The sequence below is a fragment of the Sminthopsis crassicaudata genome, chromosome 4, assembly GCF_048593235.1.
Source record: "Sminthopsis crassicaudata isolate SCR6 chromosome 4, ASM4859323v1, whole genome shotgun sequence".
Classification (NCBI taxonomy): domain Eukaryota; kingdom Metazoa; phylum Chordata; class Mammalia; order Dasyuromorphia; family Dasyuridae; genus Sminthopsis; species Sminthopsis crassicaudata.
In genome coordinates, this window is record NC_133620.1 from 148,141,492 (window position 1) to 148,163,824 (window position 22,333).

The window sequence follows — 22,333 nt, forward strand, 5'->3', positions numbered from 1 at the left end:
CCTTACAGAAGATCATAGTTCTATCATTATGATTCATTAAGACCTAGATGTAATCAGGTTGCAAGACCTGAAGAATAAGTACTCAATCTTGCTAAGAGAGCTTTGTATCGCCTTTTTGCAAATGCCTGACAGAAATTGAAATGCCCAAGACATTTTTATATATGTTGTTTGTGTACTCATTGAAATAGGCAATTTATATGCTGGCAAATGTATAGCCAGAAGGTTGCAAGTCTGGAGTGTACATTATTTTGTTCATCTTTCAAATAACTATGAACATGGTTACAGAATCCAAGATTCAGAGACACTGAGATCTTAGTTAACTTTTTTGAGAGAATTTCCAGATCATAATCTAATGTACATAATATGTTCAATGATGATACATTGTTCCTTTCAGTATGCAAGATACATAAAGACCAGACTGGTTTTCACAGTATAATAGCCAGAAGAAGAACAGATGGGAAATATGTGAATTATACTGAATATGTGAAATATTTTTGGAAAGTTTGCATTTATGGTTGAGTGACTGTGTTTCTTGGAATGAGCTTGTATTAGATCATATTCAAGGTATATTCAAATCCTTCACAAAAGCAGCATGTACCCTCCTCAGAAGGGGTCCTTCCTAGAGAAATGTATGGATCAGCCCTGACTCATACCACAGTTCTTTCTGGGGAACTCCATCAAAAAGTCAATAATCATTCATTAAGTCCCTATTATGACAAATCCTGGGTTAGACATCATAAGCACTTATTAAATAAATATTTGTAAAACATTGAGGGGTAGCTAGATGATGCAGTGGAAAAAGTACTAGTCATGGGACCTCAGATCACATCTGTCCTCTGCTAGTTAATTTGTTTTAGCTGTGTGACCTTGGACAAGTAATTTAACCCCAAATGCCTTGCAAAAATAAACAAAATAAAATAATGCCCTGAACGCAATGCCTAGCACATAGTAGGGACTTAACTAATGCACATGTTCTTTTTTCCATCCTTTGACAAAGAAATGGGTTTAAGAAAAATTCAAGAGCCTTGAATTCTAGAAACCCGAAGTCTATTGTGGAGCTAAGATATAAAGAGATGAAACAATCAAGTAAAATTGTTTATTGTTATGTCCTTAGATTAGGGATTCTTGACCCTTTTGTTTTCCTATTATGGACCCTTTTGACAGTGTTATAAAGCCTATGGATCCCTTCACAAAATGTTTTTTAAATGTATAAAAGAAAATAAAGAAAATTTTAAAAAGAAACCAATTGTGTTGAAATATATTTATCAAAATATTTAAAAGGCAAGTTCATGGATTCCAGGTTCCAGGATTCCAAGTTCATGGATTCTTAGATGAATGTACTTTTATACATTGAGGATAGAACCAATGCTATCTTACCATAATTAATGATATCATGTGCTAAGACTTGACACATATTGCTTAGAAGTTAACTTACCAGCTAAGTACGAGGACTATTACATGGAAGTTTCAGGGATCTATACATCTATATATAAATGCAGATAGACAGACAGATAGATAGATAGATAGATAGATAGATAGATAGATAGATAGATAGATAGATAATAGATAGATAGATGATAGATAATAGAACATATTGTCATGTACCAGCTTTTATATAGTGGACCATTCCAATTTTGATTTTGTATGTAAAGTTATTCCAATTCAATATGTATCCTACTCTGAGACAACATTCAAAGAGTCTTGAGTTGTCATTGACACAGATTGAATTCAATAATAGTCATGCTTATGAAATATAACGCTAAAGTCAATGTTCCAAAGAACACAACCTCCCCACCAATGTAATGGAATTAGTTATTCATACACAATGCCAGAGGGGCCAACAGCTTGAGGTGACATGTGGCCTGCCTCTCAGCCAAATGTAAGGCGTTGCTAGAGGCAGGTTGCTTTTTTATTTTTTTTAACGGAGGCATGTGACCTAAGTAGTGGCATTTCACAGCTGAGAAGCCAGCTTGTGATACGCCTTTTGCTTAACAGAGAGGCATGCCACATTTCCCCCAATGCTGTGACTCCGGCTCCAAAGTGTTGCAGTACATTCCGCTAGTATTCTTCTTACACTCAAATATTTACATTGCTCTGTAATGTAAACGCATTGTACAATATATCAGATGGTGCTGGATGAAATGTCCTTGCTCAGAATGCATTATCTTAGAGGCACAAGGTGAGGAAAGATATAGGAAATATTCAAATAATCTTTTGTTTTTTTTTTTCCCCTCTCACCATCTTTAGAAAAGAATTAGAAAAGGGGATCTTTTTTTCTTTTTCCTGAAATAATATGTCATTCCAGTGACATAATCTAAAAAGAGAAGTTGGAGGTGGATGGAAATTGTGTCTGAATGTATATTATGGATGAAGGGATGAAAAGGGGGGAAGAAAAAAGAGAAGAAAGTAAATATATCAAGAAATTAAAGTTGAGTTCAATATCTATCTCATGGAAATTTTAGAATTGACAGAGGTTTTTGAGGTCATAAGATTCTTTTTTAAGATTTTTTAAATTATAGATAAAATCATAGGTTTTTTAATAGACTTTAAAAATCAACTATTTTATTGGTGAGAAAACAAAGACAAGAAAGTTCTTACTAGTAAGTGATAGGACTAGGATTCAATAGATTCAGGGCTTTGGTCTCTATATACTTTCTATGCTATATCATATACTCTAAAGGGATACAGAGAACTCAATATGAGATAAGGAGTAAAGTCTTCATTTAAAAAAAAAAATTAGCAAGTTGATTATAACAACTCTGCTAACTTAGCCAGCTTTGTAATCCTGAGCAAACCATATAGATACTCTGGACATCAGTTTCATTGTTAAAACTGAATGAATATGAAAGCATTTATTAAGCACCTACTGTATGTCAGGCACAATTTTATGCAGTAGGATAAAAACTATAAAAGTGGAAAAATTCCTTTCCTCAGTACTAACATTCTAATGGGGAGAACACCACATATAAGGGAATAATCAGAAAAGAAGCTTCCATCAAGAGGGTAGCAGGAATTGTGACTGAAGCCATAGAGCAATCAGCTTTTATGTCCTCTACAATATCAATGATAGTAATGATTTGATGATTGTTTTAATTACAGTAATGGACGGCTTGTGTATATAAAAAAAATGTCAGAGCAAATGGCAAGATGCTTGGAAGACAGAAGTATACTGGTAAATGTTTAATATCAAGCTCTCCATGACAAAATTATAAATTTAATCTGCTTTATTAATATTTTTGCATCAATTTCTTAAATCTGGACAACTGACAAAACAATAAGTGAAACTCTTATTTTTAACACTTCTAAGGTATATGTACTCACATAAATTTAACAATTAGTTAAATTTAACAATTAGTTTTCAATAAACAGCAGTTTGAAATGGCTCTAGCACAATCTGCTGATAAACCTTGACTTCTTGTTGGATGAAGAAATGAAAAGATCAGATTAAAAAGATTCCTTACCAAAGGTGAAAAATTTAAGCATAATGAAAATGTTAAAGTATTTAAACTCTACATGGAAGACTGTCCTCTATTTAAAACATGCTACTAATACAATAATGTCAAAACATGGCATTTTCATAGAAACTCTTTAAGCCATACCAGTTTTAGAGGCTTTAAATATTTTTTGTATCTTTGTTAACTTGGTAAATAAAGCCTATGGATCCTTTATCAGAAGAATGTTTTTAAATGTTTTAAAATGAAATGAATAAGATTACAAAATAAATAAATTAATTAAAAACTTATCAAAATATTTTTTTTAAATAAGTTCATGAAACCTAGGTTAAGGATCACTACCTTAAAACAGAATTATCTCTCTTAGCTAGAATTACACACATTTTCCAAATTAAAGAATCAAACCAAAAATTTGCATTAGCTATTTTATGCATAAAGATGACATCAAGCTTTGTCTTCACTGAGGGGAAATATTAAACAGCTCCTCCATCTTATTGAGTCAATATCTAAATGCTATTTGGACTCAAAAAGGATAAAATTCTTAATATATGCCAAGGAAAGGGAGAGATTCAATGCTATAAACTTGAATCCAGAGGTCATATTAAATTAATAAATAAAATCAATACCCTAAAAATATCTTGCTCTCTTGCAAGCAAGATGCAGAGCAGAAAGGTATCAAGGAAAAAGCTATGGAGAAATATTGAGAGACTTACTGGCACCCTAAAATCAAAATTCAGAGTGGGAAAGACATTTTAAAAGTCTATTCAATGCCACTGAATGTCACATGATACCATTATTAAGCTATAACTTTGAGATTCTAAAATGAAGCATAACAGATTTGAAAATTCCTTATCAAAAATACACAAACAAAAAAAAGTACAAATTCAACAAAAATACAATTTCAACAAAAATACAAAATATAGGGCCTATATTCCTAAGACAACCATGGAAATAAATAACACTTCTATCCCAAAAGGGAATAATAAGATGAATGACATTCTTGAAGAATATAATAAACAGGTAAGAAACCTGCAAAAATCATTTTGTTATATGGAGGAATCATTGTATAAACAAGACAAATATATGCATTACCAATAAAGACATCAAAAGAGAATTCAACCAATATTAGAATTATCATAGAATTAACTTTTTCTCAATCATCCAGAAATAACACAGTTTCATAAAAATTTAAGAATAACATTATTAATGAGAAACTATGTGCCTCAGTGGATAGAATATCAGACCTGGAGTCAGAAAAACTTACCTTTTGAGTTTAAATCTGGCTTCATACCCTTACTAGCTCTGGGACCATAAGTAACTTACTTAATCATGTTTGTCTCAGTTTCTTCATTTGTAAAATAAATTGGATAAAGAAATGGCAAATGTCTCCAGTATCTTTGCCAAAAAACAAAAACAAAAAAACCAAATGGGATCATGAAGACTTGGACATGAGGGAAAAAATGACTAAACAATAACAAAGTTACTTGTACACATTACTACCACAAACATAGTAATCTCTACATGAAAGTTTTTAAATTATAGGCAATTAGGTAACTTAGTAGATAAAGCACTGGCCCTGACATCAGAAAAAAATTGATTTAAAATCTAGCCTCAGATAGTTACTTGCTGGATGACTTTGAGCAAGTCCCCTAACACTTTAAGTCTACATCAACTTTTTCATCCATAAAATAGTGATAATAATAGCACCTTCCTTTCAGGGTGGTTATGAAGATAAAATGAGAAAATGTTTATAAAGTGTTTGGCAGATTTTAAAATTCTATATAAATGGTAGCTATTATTATAAAAATCTAGCAAGAGAGATCAAAATCACTTATAAAAAAGGATGAGGTACATATCATTCCTGCTGTCTTGTCTTCCAGTGGAGTTATATTACCAATGTTTTCAGTGAGCTTACAGAAAATGAGGTTACATTCTAATATTTGTATCCAACTTTAACAATAAATAAATAAAGCTTATCCTCTTACATAATAGTCCATAAAACTTAGAATGTAAAGGAATAATAAGAGGATAGTGCTTTTTCTATCTTTTTTCTATCTAAAACTCCATTGAGAAGAATGAGAACATTGATATAATAATGATATAGGTTATATTGGCAGGGCTTTTTAAATTTTTTCCACTCACAACCCCTTTTTACCCAAATAATTTTCATACAATCCTGAGTGTATAAGTATATAAAATAGGTATACAAATCAAATATTTACTGACAAGGAATTATAATTTAGAGACCCCCACATTCAGTTACACAACTTGCAGTTTAAGAAGCTTTGGTATAAAACACATGCAGATGCTCCCTGCTTAGTTTTAGGAGATCTGGGCCCATTGAAAATTATAAATTCCCTAATACTTCTAGCCATGTAATGGCAACATCAAAATGACCTGACATTTTGATATGACATACCCAGTCTCAGGTATTTAATTGCTGTGTTATCCTGGACATGTTTCTTAACTGCTGTCTGTCTACTTCCTACTAAAAAATAGAGATAATAATAGTACCTGTCTGCTGAATTTTTTTAAACAGTCAAATGAGCCAATAATTCTAAAGCACTTAGCAGAGTATCTGTCACAAAATAGGTGATTAATAAAAGCTTTTTTTTTTTTTTCTTTCCTTCCTTCTCTAACCCTAATAGTAGGGAAGGGAAGTGGGATGCTACATTGGTATACTGTTTCTAGGTTTCCCGTGTTAGTTACTTCTGTGTGCATAGTTCTATCTAGATTGTGGTTCACATAGGATTGTTAATAGATTTCTCTAGAGTCCCCTCTACCTACTCTTCTCGAAAGGAAATTTTGATTCCTACTAGGAGGGGAGCACAAAATTGGCATCATTGAATACCCTATTTGTCCTCCTCAGAAAAGAGATACCATGCTGGAATTATAGCTATGTTCTCCCTTAAATATTGCTAGTTAAAGGAAAATAATTTTTAAACTCAACCCAATCTTTTAATTCCTATCCCTTTGACTGGGAAGATATGTCCTAAGCTATATATCAAAGGCTTGACTCCTCACACACAAAAATAGTGAATAACAAATAAGAAATAACAATCAGAATAAATAACAATAACAAATAAAAATCAGAAAATTGCACATATTAAAATATACCAGACAGTACTCAGAATGAATAAGCTCTCTCTCTCTCTCTCTCTCTCTCTCTCTCTCTCTCTCTCTCTCTCTCTCTCTCTCTCTCTCTCTCTCTCTCTCTCTCTCTTTAAAAGAAAGATATCCCAATTCAAGAGAGAGAGACAGCGATAAAGAGACAATGTCTTTTTTTATCTCTCCTGGAACCTCTTCCTGAAGAGTGTCTAAAACCATATGTGCTTTCCTTGAAGCCAGAAATCCAAAGAACCAGGACCTCTACAAATTTTCAATAAAGACATCCCTTGTAGAGACACAGAGCATTCTCTACCAAATCTGGAGAAATGTATGCACATAGTTTTGAGACCCAAGTTATATCAGTTAAAAGAAAGAACAATTGACTCTTTACTTAACTCTTCCATGTGGTACCTAGTTTACTTTGTCTCTAGACTCTCCATTAAGAGGATAGAGAAATGGCTTGCACTCTTTCCCTGAATTCTACCACTACTCCCATAGGAAACATGAACTCAGATAGAAAACCTATTGCACCTGTTAACTTGTCTGCCTTTTCTGCTTTGTGTTACTAAATTAAACAAGTGATCAACATCAGATGGGCTTAGGCAAGTTTACAGGGTATTTCATGAGTTCAAGAAATACAGAGATCTCAAAGTCAATCAGATCTGGCTGGCAGGGTCTAGATCAGAGGCAATGGCCACTGATAAGAGGACTGACCTAAGCCTAGCTGTTGTACTAGAAGAGATATTCAAGAAATTGTTTAGACAGTGAAAACTGAGGTGAAAAAGCTGTCAGAGGCTAAATAACAATCTCCTTTGTTTTGTGGCAGGATGACAAATGAACTGCCTAAAAATAAAGTATTAACATTTGAAGAAAATGATAACCCAGCAAATTAATTGTTTGTATTTCTTTAAATTGTCTCTATTTTAGGGAGGGGGTAAGATTAAGTGACTTAACCAGGGTCATACACGTAGGAAGTATTAAATCTCTAAGGTCAGATTGGAGCTCAGGTCCTCCTGACTATAGGGCTGTTACTCTATCCACTACAACATCTAGCTGCCCTATGAATGCCCTTTTCAAATGAAATTGTAGCATTAACTGCCACTCCAGGAACATTTCTCCTCTTTTGTTGCATTGCTCTACTATAGGAGACAGAAAATGAGCTTTTATTTCCACTGTTCAAGCCACGTATTTCAACCCATAGAACAAAGGTAGCTCATTCCCCAAGATAATTTATTCCTAGTGATTTAATGAGCACCTTAGCAAGTAGATTGAGAGGTGAAGTTTGATCTTGTTCTTCCATGACATGACTTTAATATCAATTCCCTGATTAAATTCATACTTCATGTCTTCTTTTTCTTGTCTCTAAGGAATGTTATGGGGGATAAATTAGAAAACATTGGGAAAATGTCTGAGCTACTTAATAATAAAAGTTCAAATTTACATAGTGATTTAAACTTTGCAAAACACTCCCTAACTGCTCTGTAAGACAGGTACAATCAGTCAGTAAACAATTACATTGAATTGTGAGTTTCTTGAGAGCAAGAACTTACTTTTGCCCTTCTTTGTATCCCAAATGGTTAGTATACTTCCTGGCACATAGTAAGTGCTTAATAAATGATTGTTGGCTATTTTACAAATGGGGAAACAGGTGCCAAGAGACCAACCCATGGGCACAATGTTGGGCATAGCCTTAACCCAAATTAGGTCTTTTGATTATAAGATTGCATCATATATAGAACTAGTATTTAACAATATTAATTATTATGGGTGATACGAGTATGCGATGTTTACTTTTGTTCTTAGAATTAAGTCTAACAAACCTCTTCACTGGTATAAGTATACCAACTAGTCACTTACAATCAGAATCATACATCAAAAGTCATCTAGTCTAACTCCCCCATTTTACATATAAAAAAACTAAAAGAGGTTAAGTTACTTACCTGAGGTCCCATAGAAAGTGAGCAATTGGAGGAGGGATTTAAAACCAGGTTTTCTGACTAAATCTAGAGCCACTCTTTTACATGAGGGTATAGGGATTACCTGTAAAAGGAGGGTATTAGATGACCTCAAAGATCAATCCTGGGTCTAAAGTCATTTATAGCAAGATTCTAAGTAAAGATGACAAATGTTATGTCAAATATTTATGATTACATAAAAAAATTAAAGATATAGAGGCTAGTAATTAAAAAGTGCAATACAGAAAATTGAACTTGCAGAAGAAAGACCTAGGTTCAAAACTCACCTCCAGTACTTACTACCTCTGTGAGCCTCAGGTACCTCATCTGCAAAATGGGGGTTATAATAGAACCTACCTCATATGTTTTCCATGAAGCTCAAGTGAGATAGTGAATGTAAAATGCTATGTGAAATCCAGTGATGATGATGATGATGATGATGATGATGATGATGATGATGATGATGATGATGATGATGATGGATGATGATGATGATGATGATGATGATGATGATGATGATGATGATGATTGATGATGTCTTCCTCAGCTTTGGCAGGGTAGACAAGAAGACAAAAGTAGATGATGAGGGAAAGAGGAAGAGAATCTCTTCACATAAACCTTTTATATTCAGCCCCTCTCCTCCACACATATGTATTTCTTTAATCAATAACTATTGGGGCATAACAAACAAGCACAACTCTAACAAAATGTCCTTCAAAGGGAACTGATCAGAAGGCAATCAAATTTTATTCTATATATTGATAGAATTTAAAAATTATAAAATTCTTGCAAACAAATTTGTAGATCACCACAATTTGAAGAATAAATAAGGTTTTCTCTTTTTTATATATTCATGGCAACATTGCTAACAGCATCCCAGAGAGTTGAAGATAGATACTAATGATCTCTCTGAATAATTTTATTCATAATATACAAATAATAATTACTTTTATTGTTGATAAAGGTTCCAAGAGCAAAAATGTTATCTAGACATTCTATTATAATTCTCTGTATGGTATAATGAAGTGATTCCCAAAGTATACTCTGGGAAAATGCCTTTAGAGTCCTTAAGATCATTTTAGAGAGTCCTGGACTCTCTAATCCTGGACAATTCACTTAACATCTTTAGATATCAACGTCCTCATCTATAAAGTAGAGAAACTGACCTCTAGCTCTAAATTTATGACCTCACAGTCTTGCTTGTGATCTATAATGCAAAAGTATTTTCCATTAATGGTGCGATATCAACTTGAAAAAACTCTAGTGAAATGCCTAAGGGATCTCTGCTTGATCTTATATTATTTTAACTTTTTTTTCCCCAATAAACTGGATAAATACATGGTATCAAATTTGCAAGTAACACAAATTGGGGAAGATGGCTAATATAATAAATAAGTCAAGACAAAAAATGATAGATTAGAAAACGGTTAAAATTGATAAGATAAAATTTAATAAATTTTATAATTGAATTCAAAAATCAATATTATCAGGGCAGCTAGGTAGCACAGTGGATAAAGCATTGGCTGCACGGGTAGGAAGACCTGAATTCAAATCTGACCTCAGACAGTTGATATTTACTGATGTGACTCTGGGCAAATCACTTAATCCCAATTTCCTAGTGCAAAAAAAAAAAAAAAAAAAAAGGTGGCAGAGGACTGAGGAAGGTTAGAGTTAGTCCTTATCACTCCTGCAATATTATATTCAGTTCTAGGTGCCACATTTTAGGGAAAAAACATTAATAGGGAATATCAAGAGGAGGACATGCAAGTCAGGGAAGAACTCCAAGATTTTGCCATATGAAGGTTGCTTGTATAGCTTGGAAAAGAGAAAATATAAGGACTCATGAAAACCTAAGGGTTACCAGACAGAAGAATTAGATTTATTCTTCTTGGCCCAAAAGACATAACCAGAACCAAAGAGTAGAAATTATAGAAAGGCAGATTTGGTTTTGATATAAGGCAAAACTTCCTAAGCATTAAATAAAGCTATCCCAAAATAGATGGATTGCTCTTCACTAGTCTTTGTAGACTGGGTAACTACTTGGTGGTCAGAATGTATCAAGTTGCACAATTATAGGTTGTACAAAGTGGTCTCTAAGGACTTACAGCTCTGAATTGCTGTGATTCTGTGGTCTTCAAATGAGATAAGATTTGCAAAGTGCTTAGCATAGTCCCTGACATATAATAGGGGTTATATGAAAGCTGTTATTAGTTACCATTCCTCTTCCTCCAAAAGCCTGCTCTTCTACAAGTTGTATATATATAATGTGGCTCTGTAATATGGCTATATTGTAGTATATGTAGCAGTTCTCAGGAATACTGATATCACTGATTCTTCATCACCAACATGATCATTTTTTTTAAAAAGATATGAAAAATTAAATAATTCTTTTAGCTAATTTGACTCATGCAATTTCAACTTCAGATAAAAATTTTATTTCTTGTTGACTACTAGAATACAGGTAAAAAAGACTTTGTAAGAGGAAAAGAAGTAAAATGTTATCTATTAATTTTCTGCTCTGTGTACTGAGGTGAAGATGCTTTCCATACATATTGTACACATGAACCATTTTCCCATAACCTTTAATACTTGCAATACGTAAGTGTGAATGTCTTTAGAAAAATTCTACCTACTAGTTCATTGATGTCCTAATATATCGCTGTCTTCTTTATAACATACCTGAACTTTAACCCAAAGAAAAAGAGACTGCATTGTTTACTCCCAGTTCACATTTCTTAACATTCCATTAAAATCAAATTTTTTTCTCTATCTAAATCAATATCCATTTCAGGAATGGCTAAGATATGCATGGGGCTTTGGTTCAAGAAATTGTAAATATAATAATTCTCTTTATTCTTGGACCTTAGTGAAGAAAATATGATGGGCAACAAGCTTTTTATATAAAAATTGGGTGGAGGAGCCTGATCTTAGTCAGAAGCTAAGGGGCAAAAAGTGTGACTACATCTGCCCAGGAACAAAATATCTGAAACAGTATCCTCTGAAGGGAAAGAGGGAGACAAAGATGAAGATGTGAGGAAAAGATGAATTGAAACTCAGAATTAAGGGATAGAGATAACTATATTAGTTGATGGGATAGATGATCTATAGAGCCCTAGAAGTTTTCTCTATCCTAAAACCTCTTATCTATCCAGATTTTCCATGTTTGACATTGCATTATTATAGATTAACTCATTGTCTTCTCAAAGTATCCTCTTTTAAAATATTCCAGCCAAACTATGATACTCATTGTCCCAATTGTATATCACATATTTCCCCACTTCCCTTATCTTTGTCTACACTATGTGTCCTATGTTTGGAATAGCAATCGCCTACCTTTTCTTTTATTCTCTTCCTGTGCTTTGCTACCTAAAATCCTTCTGTATTGAGAGCCTTCAAGCTTTATCTCAAATGCTTCTTCTTCAAGGAAGCCTCCAAACCCCTAGTCAGAAATGAATCCATAGCACTTTACATATATATATATATATATATATTTCAGATATCTTGATTCTAAATGCAAGACTCTCTACTCTCTTTATTGACCTACCACAGCTTTTGTGTTATAATGATTTTTATACCTTTCCCCCAGGTTCATGCATCTTTAGGATGCAGACTTTTGTTTTGTATCTACCCCATCTTTCTTGCATATAGTAGAGATGTAATAATTAAACTCGATTCAACAAATATTTATTAAGTCTCTTATTTGTGACAAGCATCATCTAAGGTTTAACTAAGGCATAATTCCTGACCTCATAGTTTATAATTTCAGTATGTAAATAAGACACATCAATAATCATAATATATAATGAGTTCATATTTTAAGATTTACAAAGAATGTTATCATATTCATCTTGTGAATTAGTTCATAATAACATTATTTCCCTCATTTTATAGATATGGAAATTGGGGATTGATGAGTTCTCAGTGACTGTCCTGTGGCCACATAGCTAATAAGTATCAAAGCCAGAACTCAATCATGAGTCTCCTGATTCCAAATTCAGTGCTTTTGCACAGAGAAGTACATAACAAATAATTATCATATATTATCCAGAGGAGAGATCAGAAAAAAAGTACATAACACATAATTACCATATATTATCCAGAAGAGAGATCAGAAAAGATTTTGAGAAGGATTTACTACTTGCTCTGGAATTTAAAAGTAGGAGTAAGAATTCAGCAAATGAATATGAAAGAGAACATTTCATATATAGAGGATAGAAGGAGCAAAAATATGCATGTATAAGGGCAGAACTGTACATGAAGACTTCATTAGTATGGAAACGATAATATAACTCTGGGAATGAGGAAATTGAGATTCTAGTTCTGATTCTGATCCTTGTTGTCTATTGCTAAGGACACAAAAACACCTTGCTCCAATCCTAAACCAATTCCTTAGCTCCTTTCCTTTCTTCTCCCTATTCACAAGATTCAGAATGAAAAATCCTAGATTAAGTTACAAAAACATATTATTGTTATACAGTTTAACTAGGTCATTAAAGCAGCAAAGCAATCCTTTTACTCTTGTTTTGTGTTCTCTAACACATTCCCTATAGCCTTAGTTCCAAACCTTACTTTCTCAAGCATCCCTTACCACCTCATCAGCATTCAATGATCATCTCTAAAAGATGGTTTCCAGAATTACCTATCCTGCCCTAGTGTCTCTCCTGAGCTCCTATTCTGCCTTTTGGACATCAAAATACACTCAGAAGAAGTCAAAATTCCTGCCTCCAAAGACTCAAAGAAAAGATCTAAATTAGTCTCAGGCCACAGAAGACTTCAAAAAGGATTTTAAAAATCAAGTAAAAGAGGCAGAGTGATGTAGGTTAAGATTCCTTTCTAATTCCCAGCCCCCATGAATCCCAATGGGAGATATCCAGGCTTTCCCAGCTCCCGGATCTGAGCTAACTTGGGCTGTCCCAATCCCTACTTTAATGATCTGATCAGATTTCCCCAATCTCCACCCCCAGCACAAACAGTTCCTTATCTAAAAACCCATTGAATTCTATTCAAATTCTAACCCTTGCCAAAATCAGCCCGGAGCCAACCTGGTACTCCACCCACCTTCAAGATTATCAAAAGCCCCCATTATAAAAAGGGGAACCTTGGAGGTCTTTGCAGGAGCCCCAAACATAGCATGTGCCGGCTATGCCAAGGGTTCCTGTCCGCCCAGCACCAGTCCTGGTTCTGGCGTGTTTCTACCTTTACCCTTACTTCCAAACATCAAAATAAACTTCTTTTATTAATCTAGGTTTTTGGGTCTGTAAATTCCTTTACAGGGGACTCTTGCACCACTACTAGACCTCATTTAACTCTGTATCCTTGTGCTGAATCCAAAGGGGTTGCAGGGGAGCTCTATTTGACACTCAGTATCCCAAACCTGCCACTAGACCTCAATTAATCCTAATTTCATCTAGGTACCCCTTACCTAATTCTCATCAAGAGGAAAAATTGTGATGAGAAGTGAGAGTGATGCAAGAACATAAAGGGAAAAAAGCCAACAGCTTGGTAAAATAAACACAAAAAAAATTATTGAAGAACATAGCACTTTAAAAAACGGAATAGGCTAAATGGTACAAGAGGCATTAAAATCCAATAAGAGAAGAATAGCTTGAAAAGCAGAATTGAACAAATACAAAATATATATATAAAGATTCTCTGAAAGAAAAAAAAAAAAGATTCCTTGAAGAAAACTCCTTAAAAAGTAGAATTGGCCAAAACAAAAGGAGATACAAACACTTACTGAATAAAATAATTCCTTAAAAGTTAGAATCAGGCTAGTAGAAGATAATGACTTTATGAGGCATCAAAAAAACAATCAAACAAAATCAAAAAAATGAAAAAAAAGAAGAAAATGTGAAATATCTCATTAGAAAAACAATCTACATGGAATATATATCCAAAAGAGTCAATTTAAGAATTATTTAATGACTGAATGTCATGATCAAAAAAAAGAGTCTATCTATAAAAAAATTGTCAAGGAAAACTGCCCTGAGATTCCAGAACCAAAGTGTAAAATAGACATGCAAAGATTCCACTGATTACCTTCTGAAAGAGATTCCAAAACAAAAACTCCCAGGAATTTTATAGCCAATGACAAACCTCACAGCTCAAGGAGAAAGTATTTTAAGCAGCATAAAAGAAATGATTCAAATATGGAGCCTCAATTAAAATAACCCAAGATTTAGCAGCTTCTACATTAAAGGATCAGATGGCTTGGAATTTGATAAGCCATTGGCCAAAAGAGTTAGTATTACAAACATGAATTACTTATCCAGCAAAATTGAATAGACTCCAGAGGAAAAAAATAGATATTCAATGAAATAGAGGATTTTCAAGCATTCTTGATTTTAAAAAATAATAGAATTGAATAGAGGATGTGTCTTTAAAATACAAGATGCAAAAAAAACCATAAAAAAATAAATAGGAAAGCAAAATCATAAAGGATTCAATAAAGTCAAACTATTTGGGAAAAATAAATACAAAGATTGACAGATCTATATACATTGATATAGATATTTCCTAAAAAAATTTACTCATTATTAAGGCAGTTAAAAACATACATAGACAGAAAACAAAGGTGTAATAAAATTAGGAGATGAAAAAGAAGAATGAAGTGGGAGAAGGGGAAATAAAAAGGTAGAATGGGACAAATTATTTGACAAGAAAAAGGCCTGAAAGAGATTTTACAGTAGAGAGGGAAATAGAACCAAATAGAAGTGGGGAGAGAAGCACATTAACCTCACTTTCAAAAATAAGAAAATATCCATATTCAGATATAGAAATCTATCTTACTATACATGAAGGTGGGAGGGTAAGGGGATAAGAGAAAGTGGGGGGGAATCTGAGAGAAGGGAGGTAAGTTTGGAGGAAGTAAAGTCAGAAGCAAACCACTTTTGATAATGGACAAGGTAAAAGGAGAGAAAGAGTAGAATAAATGGGGGGAAGGATAGAGGAAAATACATATCTATATGTATTACATTACTGTGAAAAAAAATTTTAAGTGAATTTCACTGATAAAGACTTCATTTCTCAAACATAGAAGACAGTCAGACAACCAAGCACTTAAGGCTAATTACCTATTGGACAATAATTCTATTAGCATATGTTTGGAATTTATCACAGTTAATGCTAGCCCAATACTTGAGATTAAGAGAATTGTAGGTAAGAATTAGAAGGTGGAATGAGAGAGGCAGAGAACTTCACTTTGCTTCAGGATGAGGAGGAGAAAAGTGTGGAGATTCGTGGAGATTCTGGACTCTAGAATCAAGGAAGGATCCTTGGCAAAACACTTGGCAGCTTTGTCCATCTCCACTTCTCCCCCTAAAGACCAAGGACTTTTCCTTGCCCTGACACTGGCTGATTCTGAGGCCTCCAGGGAGCTAGTACAGACTTTACAAAGAACCATTCCTTAATTGATAAATGGTCAATGATGTGAATGGACAGTTATTTAAATAAAGTAATCCAAGCTATCTATAGTCATATTAAAACATTCTCTAAATTTCTACTGATAAGAGAAGTGCAATTTAAAACAACTTTGAGTTACTATCCCACATCTGTCTGTTTGACTAATATGACAGAAAAGGAAAATTACAATGTTGGAGGGGATATAGATAAAACAAAACACTAATGTACTTTTGGTGAAGTTGTATACTAATTCAACCATTCTGGAGAACAATTTGGAACTGTGCTGAATGAGCTAAAAAAAAAAAAAAAAAAAAAAAAAAAACATACTTATACTTTATCCAAGTAATGCTAGTAGGAATGTATCCCAAAGAGATTAAAAAAAAGAAGAAGAAAAAGAAGAAAGAAAAGAAAAAGAAAAAGGACCTATTTGTACAAAAGAATTGAGTAGATTTTTTAATGATGACAAAGAATTGGAAATTGAGGGGATGTCGATCAGCTAGAAAATGGCTAAACAAGTTATTGTATAAGATTGTGATGGAATGCTATTTTTCTTTAAGAAATGATGAATTGGAGCACCAGTCTTGAAGTCAAGAGGACCTGAGTTCAAATATTACCTCAGACATTTAACACTTCTGACTCTGTAATCTTGGGCAAGTCACTTAACTATAATTGCCTCAGCAAAAAAAAAGAAAAGAAAGAAAGGGAAAAAAATGATGAATGGATACTCTCAGAAAAACATGGAAAGACATAAACTCATGCAAAGATAAATGAGCAGAAAAAGAACATTTTACATAGTAATAGCAATATTGTATTGTTAAGAATAGCTAAGTTAACTTAGCTATTCTTAACAATACAATGATCTATGACAATTCTATAAGACTTATGAGGAAAGGTGCTGTCCATTTCCAGAGAAAGAATTGGTAAAGCCTGAATGCAGATCAAAGATAATTTTTACTTCATTTTTCTTGGTGTTTTTTCCCTGTTTTCTTTCACAGCATGTCTTGTATGGAAATGTGTTTTGCATGATTACATATGCATAACCAATGTCAAATTAATTGCTTTCTCAATAATGTGGGGAGGGGGAAGGAGAGAAGGAAAGAATCTGGAGCTCAATTTTCTTTTTGAAAAAAGAATTTTAAACTTTTTACATGTAATGGGGAAAATAAAATATTGAATAAGATTTTAAAAAAGAAATTCAGTTGAAAAGCTGAACATGTTTAACCTGGAAAATAGACATTTCAGAAAGATCATGATAAAATCGCTATTATATAAAAGAAAGAATGGATATATTTTGCTGGCCCTAGAGGATAGAATCAGGAGCAGTGTTTAGACATTTGAAGACAGATGGCAATTTTAAGCTTGATGTCAGGAAACACTTCTGAATAATTAAAAGTATCCAAAATTGAAATGGGCTGCCTAAGGAGTGAATGGATTCGTCCTCATCAGAAGTCTTATAGCATAGTCTAAATTGCAATTGTATTAGCTATGTGGTGATCCCTTTCAGGCTAGAATTGGACTAGATGGTCATTGAGATCCTTCTTCGAAGGCTAAAGTTTTGTGTTTCTATTCTGAAAGTTTTAGTGGGTAGGTTTTGAGGAAATAAAACAAGTATATAGACTACACTTTCTAGAAGCTTGTCAGTAAAGGGTAGGATAAATACAGAATGACAGCTTAAAAGGGTAGCAGAGACAAGAAAAAAGGTTTTTTAAAGGTGAGATCTGAGTTGATTTTTAGTTTTAGAAGTAGCCTGCAGAGAGAAACTGACAATGTATGAGAGCAAAGGAATGATTGATGGAGCTAGGTTAAGCAAGACACAGGAAGGTATGAAATCTAAGATATGGGTAGAGGAAAGAGAGAAAGTTAACATTTCCCCTAAAACTAGAAGAAAAAGAAGGGAGGATTGAGAAAAGAAAAGAATTAGAGCTGAAGATATAGGAAAAGAACAGCATAAAAGAATGTGTGAGTAATATACTAGAGATAATGAAAAGACTTTTGCCATACAAGGAAGTTCCAGTTAAGGATAGACAACTTAACATTTGTTAAGGAACCAATCAGAAAATATAGTGGCTTTCTTCAGGGCTGGGTTTTTGTTTTTGTTTTTGTTGTATATTAAGACTAGTTCTCCCTATGTTGCCCAGACTAAAAGCAAAGTGCTTAGTCATACAGGCAATACCCACTACTGATTGGCAGAACTTTTGACCCACTCCACTTAGGGTTTGAAGAGCATTTTATATAAATTACCACATTTGACCTTCAAAACAACCTTGTCAGAAGTATGAAATGTATCACCCCATTTTACAGATCAGAATTTCTTCTATTAGGAAACTTTTCTACAACTACAAAAATAAAATCTTTTGATGTCTTTAACATTCATAAAAACCATTTTCTTTCCTTTTTATGTTGAGATTTTTATCTTTTTACTTTTTTCTCAATAATATTTTATTTTTCCAATTACAGGTAAACATAATTTTCAACATTCATTTTTGTAAGATTTTGAGTTACAAATTTTTTCTCTATTACTCCTATACCTTCCCCTTCCCAAAACAGCAAGCTGATATATGCTATATATGTACAATCATTTTAAACATATGTACATATTAATCATGTTGTGAAAGAAAAACCAGAACAAAAAGGAAAAACTATAAGAAAGAAAAAGAAACAAACAAAAACCAAAAAAGTTGAAAATAGTATGCTTTAGTTCTCTGAATTAGGGTGGTAATTGATAATCTACTCTGGTCATATATTGATTATCTGCCTCTGCTCTGATCAGATTGATTTATAAAGAAAAAGTTATTTTATTTGTTACTTGTAAGTAGTTTTCTTTGCCACTCTATATTTGGAAGTTTAAGGTAAGCAGTTTTATCCAAGCATGCTATAAACAATTTGTCTATTGATTTTCTCATTCTGCCCTTCATGAAATCCAAATGATAAAATACACTGAATCACCATAATGAACAACCCCAGATTATTCATCAGTAAATAAAGTATTAGTTTAGGTAATAACACATATTTATATAGCATTTTAAAGTTTGCAAAACTTTTAAACTTAACAGTCCTGGATCATCTACAGGGTCTAGAGGGCTGGCTTGTTGAACTCAAACACACACAACCATATAAATAGGATGTGGGTTACAGATTAGCAATAGAGTAAAGAAGAGTGACTTTTGCCAAAACATTTAACATAGTGTAAATTATTTTAACTGATCTCTAGGTGATGCTATTCTAATATTTTCTCCATTATATATGAGGAGGGAAAGGTTAAGAAACTTGCCTACAGTCACATAGTCAGTGCATAGAAAACCTAGTTATTCTGCCTCCAAGTTTAGGACACTTTGCACTGTCTCACTTCACCAATATCTATCTCTGGGAAGTACTTATTAGCCAAAGTACTGAATAAGGAGTAGTATATATTGACACTTAACGTCAGCTAGTAAAATAACAAATTGCTTCTTTCCTTTGACATCCATCACCCAGACCTTTGACCTAGCAAGACTGGATAATAATATTGAATCCTCTGGTTCTGGGGGCAGAACGGAGAAATGAAATTAGATGGGGAAAATACATCTTTATTTTCATTAATCTCTAACAAATTTATCATTTCCTTCAATAATGAATTTTAAAAATATGATTCTACGAAGGAGTCTTCCCTGCATTGTTGAAAGAGTCCATAACACAAAAAGATTAAGAACTGCCCATCTAAATAATCTTGTATGCCTGGGGCATGGGTTACCACATAATTGTCTGGTCCTATCTTTCATCATCTTATGATTAGAGAAATCTCTAATTTTAAATTTTTAATAAATTCCCATGGTGTTTGAATGTCAGCATGGGATTTCCAAGGGGCAAAAAACTCTGGGTCCTCTTTCCCCTTCCACAAATATTTTTCTTTGTTTGGCTTGGTTTTAAGGAGTTCTTTGTAGTTTGTTCAAATTATCATTACCAACATATGTTTTGAAAGATTCTGAGCAATTAAAAGAGAATGGACTTATGTGAGAGAGCTTTTTAAGCTATCTCTCTTTGTATGCAATTGTTTGAAGAGTCATATACTTAGATGTTGAAGAAAAATAATTGTATTCAGCTTGAAGTTGGCTCAAAATACAAGTGACCTGTTTTAAAGGACACCATATACTATAACTAGGACCATACCCATCCTTGAAACTCAGGAATTGTAATTGTTTTACCTAAGAAGTCTAGAGATACTTGACCCTTTTTTCAAATGTTCAGCTATGCACATTTTTAAGATATTAGCTGCTTGGAAGAGAAGCAGATGTTTGTAAGGAAAGCCATGTTATGTATGTTATGAAGAACTGTGTGATTCCAGTTACATATGGACTTTGAGGTACATTTATAAATACTAGGTTCATGTTTTAAGAAGTTTCCTCAGGATTCATACATTACATTATAGAAGCAGCTTTTCTACATGTTTTTTTTTCAATCTTTACCTCATCATAAAATGGTAACATAATAGCTAACATTTACATAGTACTTTAAATTTTTCAAAACACTGCAAAGATTTCATTCAATGCTTATAATATGCAAGAGAGATAGAAGATAATGTCTTTATTTAACAGGTATCATTTGCATCATATTGGTATGTCTCCCTGTAGAATTCCTAGTAGCCTAGAGATTTATGACATCATCAAGTTATTATATTTCTGTGTAAATAACCTGTTGGTAGAGGTACCTCTCCTGTGGCCCTAGAATCTTTCCCATCTCTTAATATAAGAGGAAATCAAGTCAAACCTGCATCCATGATAAAGGACTAAAACAGAGACAAAATAAATGGTAGGAAGATAGGATAATCAGCAGAAGAAACAGATAGTTATAAAAGGAATTAAGCATAGGAATATTCCTAAAGCCCAAAGTAAAAAAAAAAAATTAATTGAACTCAATAAGCTAAGGGTAAAAATGCCTACATGATGTGATAGGATGTCACAAAGGTAAGTGAAGCACAATCACAAGATTGATGTGATCTTGAAGGTAATAGATGAGGATAAGATATAGAGATGCCATGCTGATGAAAGAGAAAAAGAGAATCTAAAAGAAGTATATTGATAAGATTGTAGTATTTTCAGAGATTTTTTTCAAAATATAGGAAAAGTTGATTCAATTTAGTTCAGAGGAACAAATTGTGCCTCCTATATGCAGAGAAATGTTCCAGAATGACAATGGGACATGGACATTGTGCTCAGGAGCTTACAAAATAGTCATTATGCTGTATCAAGAGGATCCTAATAACAAAAAGTGGAATTGTAATTGAAGAGTACTTACAATAAATCAATGGAGGACAAAAGTACAAAAGGCCAACCTCAAATGGATATAATAAGCACAAGTACTTTCAGAAATGAAATTGATCAAAATGTGTTTAATAAGTAAAAATGGTTCTGTGTGGTACCATTAGTCAATGCTTATTAAATCGTCTGTTCAAAATAGAGTTTCCCCTTTTAAAAGCCTTTATGTTTAATGAAGTATATGTTTTGTCTCAGTCATCTAGTAACATCAAAGAAGGGGTGTAACTTCAGTGGAGAAGGAAAATAAAATAAAATATTATTCATATATGGATATCAGCATCTTTCATTGTTGCTGCTGAACTATGTTTTGTTTTGTTTTTATGTAAAACACAATACAAGTAAGGTTTTGTTTTACTGACAGCAGTGCCACTGACATAGATCACTTTCAGAAAGGATGCCCAAGAATGCTAATAAATGTTCAATCAAGAACTGAAATTTAGTGAAAAAAAATCTATTCATGATATAATGAAAATGCTACATATCCAAAGAAGACTTTCAGTGTAACCAGCCAAAATTATTTTTAAGTATTGTTGTTTTCAACCTTTTGAAATGAGGAATTTGTCTTTTGATGTGAAACCTGCTCTTCATCATAAAGATAGAACATAGTGTCCTTGGCTAAGCTATTCACCACAGAAGTAGGCTATTTTGGTATTCTGTTTAGCATATTGTGAAGGCCCAGATTCCAGGTGAGCAGCTTGTTACAGAATAGACTAAAAGTCTATGTGGTCATTTCCTTCCTTCACTGATTTTATGTCCAGCCTTCCACTCAATCTGTCCCTTAAATATTTCATTCAATAATCAATCAATCAATAACATGCTTTCAATCCTACTCCATGCCTTAAATTAGTATGGGGAATATGGAAATGATCTGAAATCACTTTAAAATATAGTCAATCCCACTCACAAAGTTTTCAATAATAATGTAATAGTAATAAAAATTATTACAATCCACTCACCAAAAACATTCCATCCCAAAGAAGGATATTTATAATATGTTTGGACAATAGATTCTGGAGGATTAAAATGATTTTATATCAGATTTTCTGAACTATTGAATTAAATTAATAATAAAATCATAAACATTAGTAAGCAAACAACTAGGAAATTAGTCATGCTTTCAAATAAG

The 22,333-nt window shown here is 33.1% G+C and overlaps 1 protein-coding gene across 4 annotated transcripts in view; it reads right to left on the minus strand.

Moving 5' to 3' along the window:
- The window catches only part of GRM1 (glutamate metabotropic receptor 1), a 438,388-nt gene that overhangs the window by 409,176 nt on the left and 6,879 nt on the right, over positions 1–22,333 (minus strand). The window lies entirely within an intron of this gene.